The sequence below is a fragment of the Humulus lupulus genome, chromosome 1 (assembly GCF_963169125.1).
Source record: "Humulus lupulus chromosome 1, drHumLupu1.1, whole genome shotgun sequence".
NCBI classification, from domain to species: domain Eukaryota; kingdom Viridiplantae; phylum Streptophyta; class Magnoliopsida; order Rosales; family Cannabaceae; genus Humulus; species Humulus lupulus.
The window spans coordinates 302,011,694-302,023,555 of record NC_084793.1 but is presented as its reverse complement, the minus strand read 5'-3'; positions in this window follow the sequence as shown (position 1 = coordinate 302,023,555).

Below are 11,862 nucleotides of genomic sequence, written 5' to 3'. Positions count from 1 at the left end.
ATCAACACATACATGCATTTTATCAATTAATAATATAATTAAGCAAGTATGGCCCTCCCGGCCTACTATTCATGCCGTTAAACACATCGAAGAATTCGGGGCATTACAACTGTTGTGCTACAACTTGTAGATCGTTCCACAAAAAAGCCTAGGGGTATTGTTGAGGATGTATTGGTCCAAATTGAAAAAATATATTATCCCATGGATTTTCTTATTCTTGATACCCATTCTGTGGTAAACATGGAGTCTAAAATTTCTATTATCCTCGGAAGACCATTCATTGCTACAGCAAATGCTTTGATCAATTGTCAGAACGGTCTAATGAAGATATCATTTGGAAACATGACTCTTGAAGTCAATATCTTCCACATTGGGAAACAACCTCGAGAAGATGATGAATGCTATCAAACATTCATGATTGACACTTTAATTCTCGAGGAGGTTCAATTGCGAACAACTTTGATAATCTTGATGAACTCCTCCTTCTGTCAGACAATGAAAGCCCCAGTTCTATTGAGTCTACTCTTGCAATATCAGATCGCATAGACTCACGCAATTGAAGGATTTAGTTTTGGCAACCTCGCTTTGAAGAGCTACCTCGAGAGGGGGCACAGCCGAAAACTTCAGCCGAAGAGGTTCCAATTGTTCAATTGACCCAACTTCCCGAGGGTTTGAAACATGCCTTCTTGGGAGACGGTGAAACCTTTCCAGTTATCATCTTGTCCAACCTTCAAACTTCTCAAGAATTGCAGTTACTCGAGCTACTGCGAATGCATAAATCTGCGATAGGTTGGACCCTTGCTGATATCAAAGGTATTAGCCCTTTAATTTGCTCCCATCGAATCAATCTGGAGGACGAGGCTATCCCTCTAAGAGACCCTCAAAGGCGACTGAACCCCACAATGAAAAAAGTTGTAAAAAATGAAGTTTTGAAATTGCTAGATGCTGGTATTATTTACTCGGTAGTAGATAGCAAATGGGTCAGTCCTACTCAAGTTGTGCCCAAGATATCTGGTGTCACTGTGATTCAAAATGAAAAAGGGGTCCTTGTCCCCACAAAAATGGTGACGGGGTGGTGCATGTGCATCCATTATAGAAAATTAAACGCCACCTCCCGCAAAGATCATTTTCCACTCCCATTCATTGATCAAATACTTGAACATGTAGCTGGTCATCCATTCTATTGCTTTCTTGATGGTTATTCTAGCTATTATCAAATTGAGATTGCATTAGAGGATCAAGATAAGACCACTTTCACTTGTCCCTTTGGAACTTTTGATTTCCGGCGTATGCCATTTGGCTTGTGTAATGCACCAGCTACTTTCCAAAGATGCATGATGAGCATCTTTAGTGACGTGATCGAAAAATCAATGGTAGTATTCATGGATGACCTAACCGTTTTTGGAAACTCCTTTGAGACATGTCTTCTTCATCTTGAAGCTGTTTTGAAACGATGCATTGAGAAAGGACTTGTACTCAATTGGGAGAAATGCCACTTCATGGTATCTTCTGGCATAGTCTTAGGCCACATTGTTTTTGAAAAAGGAATTGAGGTTGATCAATCCAAAGTCGACCTTATCTCCAACCTGCCGACTCCTAAGACTGTCAAAGACGTTAGGTCATTTCTTGGTCATGCTGGTTTCTATAGGAGGTTCATACATAAATTTTCAATGATTGCCCATCCGCTAAGCAACTTCCTAGCCAAAGAGGCCACTTTTGAATGGACACCTAAGTGTGAGGAATCATTCCAAACGCTTGTCAATTCACTCATTTTCGCTCCCATCATTCAGTCACCCGATTGGAACCTTCCTTTCGAGATCATGTGTGAAGCCAACAACTTTCCTGTGGGAGCTATGCTAGGACAACGAAGGGAGGGGAAACCCTTTGTTGTCTATTATGCAAGTCGAACTCTCAATAGTGCTCAAATGAACTATTCCACTACTGAAAAAGAGTTGCATGCTGTTGTCTTTGCCGTTGACAAATTCCGCTCTTATTTGATTGGATCACCTATTACGATCTTCACAGATCACTCCGCCCTTAAGTATCTCCTTTCCAAAAAGGATGCTAAGGCGCGATCAATACGGTGGATCCTTCTCCTGCAAGAATTTGATATAACGTTCAAAGACAAGAAAGGTGTTGAAAATGTTGTTGCGGACCACTTGTCTCGACTTGAATTCAGCGATCCCGCTGACGGTCCACCTATTCATGATGATTTCCCCGATGAACAATTGCTTTCTGTTGCTAAGTTGCCATGGTATGCTCACATCGTAAACTACTTAGTAACAAGTGAACTCCCATCTGAATGGAGTTCACAAGACAAACACAAATTTTTGGTCGAGGTGCGCAATTTCTTTTGGGATGACCCATACTTATTCAAGTATTGGCCCGATCAAATCATGTGAAGACGCATCCACGACGATGAGGTGTCTAGTATGCTGAATTTTTGCCACAATGATGCTTGTGGTGGTCACTTCTCTGTGAAGAAAACCGCTGCAAAAATCTTACAATGCGGCCTTTACTGGCCCACTTTGTTTAAAGATACCAATGATTTCTATCGTTCTTGTGTAAGGTGCCAAAAGTTAGAATCTTTATCCCGTCGGCACATGATGGCCTTGAACCCAATTCTTGTTAACGAAATATTTGATTGTTGGGGGATAGACTTTATAGGACCATTTCCACCTTTTTTTGGCTACCTTTACATTCTTCTTGCTGTGGATTATGTTTCCAAATGGGTCGAGGTTGTACCATGTCGAACCAATGATAACGCTACAGTTTTCAAATTCTTGAAAGAAAATGTGTTATCAAGGTTCGGTACCCCTCGCGCTATCATCAGTGATCAAGGCACTCATTTTTGCAACCGATCCTTTGAGGCTCTTATGCGCAAGTACGGTGTACTTCATAAAGTTGCAAACGTCTATCATCCACAGACTAATGGTCAAGCTGTTAGCCAATAGGGAGATAAAACACATTCTGGAAAAGATGGTAAATCCTGACCGCAAAGATTGTTCTACACGTCTTCTGGGCGCTCTTTGGGCATACCACACTGCTTTCAAATCCCCTCTTGGGATGTCTCCCTATCGGCTTGTCTTTGAAAAAGCCTGTCATTTACCTGTCGAGCTCGAGCATAAAGCATATTGGGCTATTAAAGCCCTAAACTTTGATCTGAATGCCGCAGGTATCCATCGCAAACTCCAATTGTCTGAAATTGAGGAGTTGAGAAACAATGCATATGACAATTCCAGGATTTATAAAGCAAAATTAAAAATCGCTCACGATAAACAAATCCTGCGAAAACACTTAAAGCCAAATCAGAAAGTGCATCTGTATGATTCTCGCTTGCACTTGCACCCCGGTAAACTGTGATCGCGATGGACTGGTCCATTTGTAGTGAAGCAAGTATTTCCCAACGGTTCTGTCGAGGTCGAGGACCCAACCAATGGGAGAATTTTTCGACTTAATGGCCAAAGACTGAAACATTACATTGAGTGTGTGAGTCATGTTGAAGAGGTCCTTCTTAAGGACCCAATTTATACACTCTGAAGTTCTGAATGGTTTGTTGTTATTCTTTTTATTTTTCCGTCTTTCTTTTATTTTTGTATGCTTTTCGTTTTTGTATTTTGTTTTGGGGTATTGTTACCAGGCTATTTTCGCTCTCGCCTCATGGACATGGTCATCATTCAGGTGTTCTATTTCCTTACCTTTTTCATTGCTTATTCATTTTGACATTGAAGACACTGTCTGCTTTTTGGTTGGGGGTGGTGAGCATACATTGGCTTTCATTTGGAAAATCTTATTGTTACGTCATTAGCATTCATTTGGAAAACATTATTGTCTTGTTGAATTTTTAAGTCAAATTTTCTCAAAATTATCCAAGCATGAGTATAACTTGTCGATTTGAGTCAGTTTTCACTATGTTTAGCTATTAAGAAGTGATTCCAGAGTTCTTTTGTGCACATTCCAAACATGTGATAAATTGGTTGTTAACACAAATAGTTGAGAGAAATTTCAAGTTTAAAGTTTTTCATTTCTTGGTGAGTTGTGAGAGTTGAGAAAATAACTTTTTGAACTTTTATTGATCATTTAAGTTGGTAAAGTCACATATTTGGAATTTAAAACATGGCATTTACTAGAGGGATATTTTTCATTTAAGATAAGTCTTTGTAATAAATTTGTGTTCTATTTATTGTATTGTATTTGTAATTTCTTTTTTATTTTTGTGTTGTCTCTTGTCAAAAAAAAAATAATGAAAAAAAAGAAATTAAAAAAAAAAGAAAACAAAAGAAAAAGAAAAAATAATAATAGATAAATGAAAAAAAAGAGAACAAGAGCAACACTTTTTTCTATTATTTTGTAGTTGTTGAAAAAATATATATATTTCTATTACTATTATTTTGTGTAATTGTATTAAAAAACAAAAAATTATTATCATTATAGTTCATTTTCTTATTTATCATTTCTAGTTAGTTGTCATTTTGTTCTTGGAGTTTTCTCATGTAAATCTCAAATGTTGTTTGTCATTTGAATTTCAATAACTTGATTTGCCTATCTTGTGATCAATACTTGTTCAAATTGCTTGTCCTAAAAAGTTTATCTTTTCTCATTTGAGCGTAAACTGTTACATTTCCAACTCCAAGAGTGTAATTCTTCCCATACAAATACTTTCAATGCCTGTGAGGAATTTTGAGTTGAGATCTTTATACTTTTGACATTTCTCGATACTATTTGTGTTATGACTTGTGATAAAAAGAATATGGTTTGGTGCACACACACACAACTCTGAAATTGCAACTATAATAGCTTAGATAGTAATTTCTGACTTCTTGCTGATAATTTGAAAATGCTTAGATGATTTTGCTTGGTTTGACTTGATTATTCAACTTGACAATCTTCTTTTTCGCTTGAATTGCTAGGGACTAGCAATAAGCTAGTTGGGGGTTGTGATTAGTGCTCAAAAATGCAAATTTATTGGTTTTAAAGTGTAAAATAAATTAAGTTTTAATTAATATTTTTATGAATTTATTGTAATATATTTTACAATTGAAAATATTAATTTTAAATTTAATTTGTGTTTAATTTTTACGAAATAAATTGCATTTGGACATTAATAAAAAGAGAAAACAAAGAATGGTTAAAACTGAAAGAGAAAATGAAGAAAGTGGCATTTTTGAGGAATTTGGCCCAGTCCCGAAGGCCCAAACCAAAGGCCCAGCCCTTCTCCTCCTCACTGAGTGCCAGGTGGCGTTCTCACAGCGTGCCACGTGTCCCAGCAATACTCCAGCCAGCCACCGAGCTTGTGCCACCTGTCCGCCTCCTTCAAGCCAATTCCCTTCCCAGCTGCCGCATCCTTCCTCTCAGCAATTTCCAACCAGCCGCATGCTTCATCAAAGCCCAGCAACCATTCGCAGCCCATGTGCCTGAAGTAGCTGAAGCCCAACTCCCTTCCCAGCAGCATCTCACGCCCAAGCCCAGTTCGGCCCAAAGAGCTTTGCTGCCCAACAGCTCAGCAGCTTGCCTACGTGTCACATTTTTATTGGTTGGAAATGGGTCAAAACCCTCTTGTGTCACCAGCCACTTTCAACCCATGTTTTGTGGGTATTTGGCTTTGCAAAATTGCTATTTTGAGCTTTAAAGCTCATGTTTTTGTGGTATTTTAAATAAGGGAAAAATGAGCATACACCAAAATAGCTAGGTTAATATTAATAATAAGATTTGATTTTTCAAAATCATATTTTATTATTAATATTTCAGATTTATTTTGTAAACCCCATTTTGTTGTTTAATTTCTTTTTAGTCATTTTCTCCCTCTATAAATATGGACTCCTTCTTCACACTATGTAGGTAATTTTTAGAGTAAAGAAACTATAACAAAATTTCTACTCACTTTCTTCTCATATTTTCTTCTTAGAATTTTGTGAGAATCATGAGCATAATAGGCTAATCTTCTTAAGAAGGTTAGGGATGATTCCATATGCTAGTGATGTTATTTTGCTACTTTGATTTACTTTGTTCTTAATGTAAAATATTTGAGTTATTTATGTTCTTTCATCTCCATCTCTATTTTGTTATCTTTATTTACTTATGCTAATAGTATATAGGATTAGTCATGCTCTTTTTATGTGCTTCTAATTAGTAAAAGTAATATTGATACATAATTTTATGTCTAATCCTTTATTGCATTATTGCCCTTGGGTATTTTATCATTTTTAGATTTTTCATAAGATTAACATTGTTCTTTTAAAGTAAAGAACTTTATAACTCAAATGGACTTTTGTTAGAAAAGAATATGGACTTTAATGTTAGATTTTCCAAGTAAATGTTGGGATGTGAACTATTTACTTGTGTATTTTTGTAAATCTAGTAATTAAGCAAGCATATGGATGATTCTTGAAACCTTTCCATTTCTCAAACTCTTGATTACATCTTACCTTTATTTCACCTATCTAATTTTATCATTTCATAAAAAAGACAACATCAAAATCTCAAATCTCTTTTCATTTCCATCTTTTTATTGATTTATTGTTACTAATTTTTGTGTTATTTTCTACTAATCTTTTGAGTTTAGGTTACCTCCTTGTGGATCGACCGCCCGATTATACTACAACCACCGCTTAGTGGTTGTCACGATTTGGTTGTTAAACACCCCCCTCGAACACGACCTTGTCATCAAGGTAGGATAGTCCATATAGTCGACTGAAGAAAATAAGATCCTCCCAGGTGGCTTCTTCTGGAAAATTATGGGTCCATTGCACCAAAACTTTTTTGACAGAATGGTTGTCGAGACGAATGATGCGACCAACCGAGATGTCAAGAGGGGCAAGGAAGGGTTGGTTGTTATGCTGCAATTCAGGGAGTGGATAACTACATGTGGTGTGATCAACACAGAACAATTTGAGCAGAGACACATGGAAAGTAGGATGAATACGACTACCCGCAGGTAGACCAAGAGTATACGCATTGATCACATACGAGCAATGACTGGAAATGGTCCAAAGTAGCGACGACATAGCTTAGAGTTGAGTTTGTGAGCCACGGTGGTTTGGTGATAAGGCTGAAGCTTACTAACACCAATTCACCCACTTGGAATTCTATGTCGCGCCTCTTCTTATTGACTTGTTGACACATGCGATTTTGTGCTTGTTGTAGGCGAGCTTTCAACTGTCGCATGACCAAGTTGCAAGTCAGTAAATCATTTTCCACAGCCTGGATGGTAGTTGAACCATGGGTATAAGATGGAATAGTTGGGGGAGTTAATGGCTGAGTGATGGCTGGTGTTGTAGTCATATTCCGCCCAAGTGAGGAACTTACTCCATTGCTTTGGATTCTCGGCTGTAAATCCACGCAAATACTGCTCTACATAACAGTTAGTTACCTCAGTTTAGCCATCCATTTGAAGATGATAATTGAAACTCATTTTCAGCTTAGTACCCGTAATTTCAAAGAGTTTCTACCATAAATTGATAGTAAAATTGGGGTCACGGTCTGACACAATGGTGTTGGGAAATTTATGCTACGTAAGTATACGTAATTACAACTATAGTAAATTCGGTAAATCTGATTATCATCCCACGAAGACTGACTAATCAATTATCAAACAATTAACTTCTGATTCTATTTGGCTAATGAAATATTTATTTTCTTTTAAAACTAAAAATAAATGCATAAACATTTATAGAACTTTAAATTGAAACTAAAACACTGACACAGGAAATTGATTCAAGAAAAGAAAAAAATTAGGGAATTTAATCTTATTTACCAACTAGTATATTATGTACTAATGCAAGACTTGCAATCTTTCTTCTTTCTTAAGATATCGAGTTTACCAAAACATTTTTTATTCAGTTTATGAAATATAAAATTCGACCTAAATGATAATTTTCTTTATTTTTATGATAAATTCACATAAAGGAAGCATTAAGATTGAAAACTCAAAAACTACACAAATAACCATGATACTCTTGTTCAAGATTAAATTTATGTGTGATCAATTATAGCAAATTCAAACCTCACTTTTCAGATTTTGATTCAAACTCATATAGATCATGTAAAAAGATGGCCAATCACTCACATATTATAACCACAAATTGAACAATTCTTAATAGAGAAGAAAAAAGCATAAACTCTGCATTAATCCATAACAGAGGACCAAAATATTCAATTAAAAAATCTAAAGCTGAAATTAGTTCATCAACATAGCAAAGAAATCCATAATACTAAAGTTTAACATACCGAAAATTAAAGAAGAAGAAAAAGAACTATAGATTCAATCTCTAAAATTGCTCCCTAAGATGTCTAGTTGCCTCCTCTGATGAAAAACCAGACTAAAATTCGCACTCAGTCTCCCCTCTATTAACAACCCTAATGACTTTTTATGAAAAGAACTTTTTACCCCACTCAAAATGCTTATTTTTGTCATTCGTACGGACAATAGCGCATGGGGCTAGTTTGGTGGCGCTGGTGCACTTGTGAAATCGTAAAAAACATTCTCTCGGAACTTTGAAGCATAAGGGCACTTGGGAAGCAGTGTTGGTGCGCTTCATCCTGGGCTGAATCTCTTCTCTGGAATTTCGTAGCGCTGATGCGCTTCAACAAGTAACTTTAATCTTTCATAAACTTCCAAAAGTTGCTCCAAAAAGTCCAACACAACCCATCAACAAACCTCGAGGCCACGATCACCTCAAAATGACCAAATTTAACATTCTTTTGAACAATTTTCTTCTTATTTCACTCAATCTCATATGTAAGACTAATAAAACCTGAACAAAAAATAAACTAGCGTAATTTTGTACAAAACAAACTTAATTACCTCAAATTTTTCCTAAAACAAACACAATAAAGCAAGTCAAAAACTCGCTTATCAAATAGTGCAAGACATACCGTGAAGTCGAATAACCATTTTAGAGAACAATTCAACAGTATATTGCATTGGCAGCTCTCTGAAATGTGTGTACTTAGTCAAACGATCAATAACAACAAGAATAGTGGTGAAGCCATGTGAGACCATAAAATCCATGGCGAGATCCTCCCAAACTCATTATGGAATCTCCAAAGGCTGTAAGAGACCATAAGGAGCAGATGTGGAATATTTTACCTTTTGACAAATGAAACAAGAGGACACATAGTCCAGCAAAACTTCCACTTAGGCACAACAAGGTGTGCTCCACTCCAGCATGTCCTCCCATGTAGCATGAAATTCTTGTAATAAAAGTGGTTTCAAGAGGGAAGTTTTTCTAAGAACAAAACGATGCTTGTGCATTAGTAGCCATCACGAACACTATAAGGAGAATCTTGCAACTTATCAGCTTGTAACTGCTGATGTAACAAAATTAGTTCCTCACTAGTCTCATTTTCACGCTTCAAATTGTCTAGGAGAGCGAAACGCCTAGCGGAAATAGCAGCGCCCAACCGCACTTGTGGAATCTCATCATGCTGAGATAATGCATCAGCCACATAATTTTCTTTTCCTACCTTATACTCAATACTAAAATTATAACCCATTAATTTTTTGAGACAAAACTATTGCTTTGGAGTTTGAATGACCTGAGTAAGGAGTTCTTTCAAGCTCTTGTGATCAGTTCAAATAATAAAGTGACGGCCAATAAGATATTGGCGCCAGCAAGTCACAGCTTCAACCACAGCTCGTAATTCTTGAATATAAGCCGAAGCTCCCAATAAACGGGGACCCAACTTCTTGCTGAAATAAGCCAATGGGTGTCTGTCTTGCATTAGGACTCCACCAATCTCAATATTAGAAGCGACAGTCTCAACCACAAAGACCATAGAAAAATCTGGTAACCTCAAGATGGGAGTGGTTGTCATCGCATATTTTAACTGTACGAAGGCACGAGAAGCCTCCTCAAACCAGTGAAAGCAATCATTCTTTAAAAGTTCTGTGAATGGCGCTGCAACAGAGGCATAATGGGTGACAAAACATCGATAGCAGCACGTGAGTCCTAGAAATCCTTGTAGTTGTTTTACGGTTTGAGGTTGGGGCCATTCCACCACCGCGATGATCTTGGAAGGTCGGTGGCTACCCCCTCTTTGGATACTAGGTGCCCCAAATACTCCACTGTGTTTTGGAAGAAAAAACACTTGTTGCCTTTAGTTTAGAATTGATGTTTTGTCAACAATTGAAACACTAATCTCAAGTGATGAGCATGTTCTTCCAAGCTACTGCTATAAATGAGTATATCATCAAAGAATACAACGACAAAGTGGGGCAAATAAGGCTTCAAAACCTGAGTCATGGCTGCTTGGAATGTGGCAGGAGTATTAGTTAGGACGAAGGGCATGACTAGGAATTCATAGTGACTCTCGTGTGTTAGAAAAGCAATCTTGTGAATGTCGCGTGAATCCATGCGAATTTGGTGATACCTAGCCCGCAGATCTAGCTTTGAAAAGATTACAGCAGCCCTTAACTCATCCAAAAGCTCATCAATACTCAGTATGACAAAGCGATCTTTGATAGTAATACCGTTTAAGGTGCAGTAGTCAACACAAAAGTGCCAAGAGCCATCTTTCTTTTTGACAAAAAGCACCAGAGAGAAATAAGGGTTGGTGCCATGGCGAATGAACCTCGCTGAAATCATTTCATGCACTAACTTCTCCATGATGGCCTTTTGAAAATAGGGATACTGATATGGTTGAACATTCACAGGTGAGGAGCTGTGCAGTAGACAGATTCAGTGGTCCACATTATGGACAGGGGGAAGGTGGCGTGGTGTCTAAAAGACTAACCGAAACTCCCGAATAAGTCCTCTACCAACTAATGGCAGGCTCACCTCTAGCTGCTCAATTTTAGAATCAAATGCTAAGTGTCCGTAGTTGTTCTGGTTACACGAAGTAGCCAACCCACCTCTCCTGCAAGCATCATGGTACTAAGTTGGAAAAATGAGATTTGGCTATCTTGCAATTGGGTATTTCCATCCAATTTGATTGTGTTCCCTTTCCATTGAAATTCCATAGTGAGCGCCTTATGATCATGAATACAAGGCCCTTATGTTTGAATCCATCCAAATCGGCAGTACATATAAATCCACCATAAAGACATGTCCCTGTAAGACTAATTCCAATTGCCTTCATTGCTTGCAGTAAGTTAAGAATTGACCATTTCCCATATACACCTTAAAACTCTTAGCTAAGTTTGCGTGGATAAAATTGTTGTTATTGCCCGTGTTAATCAGTACCTCCAAATTCTTAGGGCCATGGATAACTTGAATGTGAAATATGCAGGGGATGACTGGATTAGTGAGGACATGAAGACTAACTTCATCCTCCAATTCTTCAACTGCAACTGGCAATATATCCCCAACCTCCTCGTCCTCGTCTTCATTACCACACAACAACAATACTCGATTCTTGCACTTGCACTTGTGATTGAAATTGAATTTCTGATCACAAGTGAAACAAAGCCCCTTCTCATGTCGCTCCTTTAACTTCGCTGGCGAAAGTTTTTTTATAGGTAAATGATTTGCCCCAGTAGGTGAATTTGAAGAAGGCAAAGACCCCAACACTCTAGCAGACATCGTGCTTTCAGATTTGTGCCCAGCTGATTTTTGTAGGTACATCCTTGCAAAAATGAGCATTAGAGCGAGGCCCCTCACCCCGGAATCGCCCCGAGAGGTCATCATGTCAATCCTCAAAGAGTTGTGCCTTGGTCATAGCATCCAACAAATTAGTGGGGTTAGCCATAAGAAGTTCCCTATGAATATCCATCTTCAATCCCCAAATAAAAACAATTAAGAAACATGGAATCATAAACACCTAGAATTCAGGTCATGAGCTCCTCAAATTCAACACGATATTGAGAAAGTCGACCAGTTTGAGTGAACTTGACAATTCAACCTAGCGGGTCATCGTAAATTG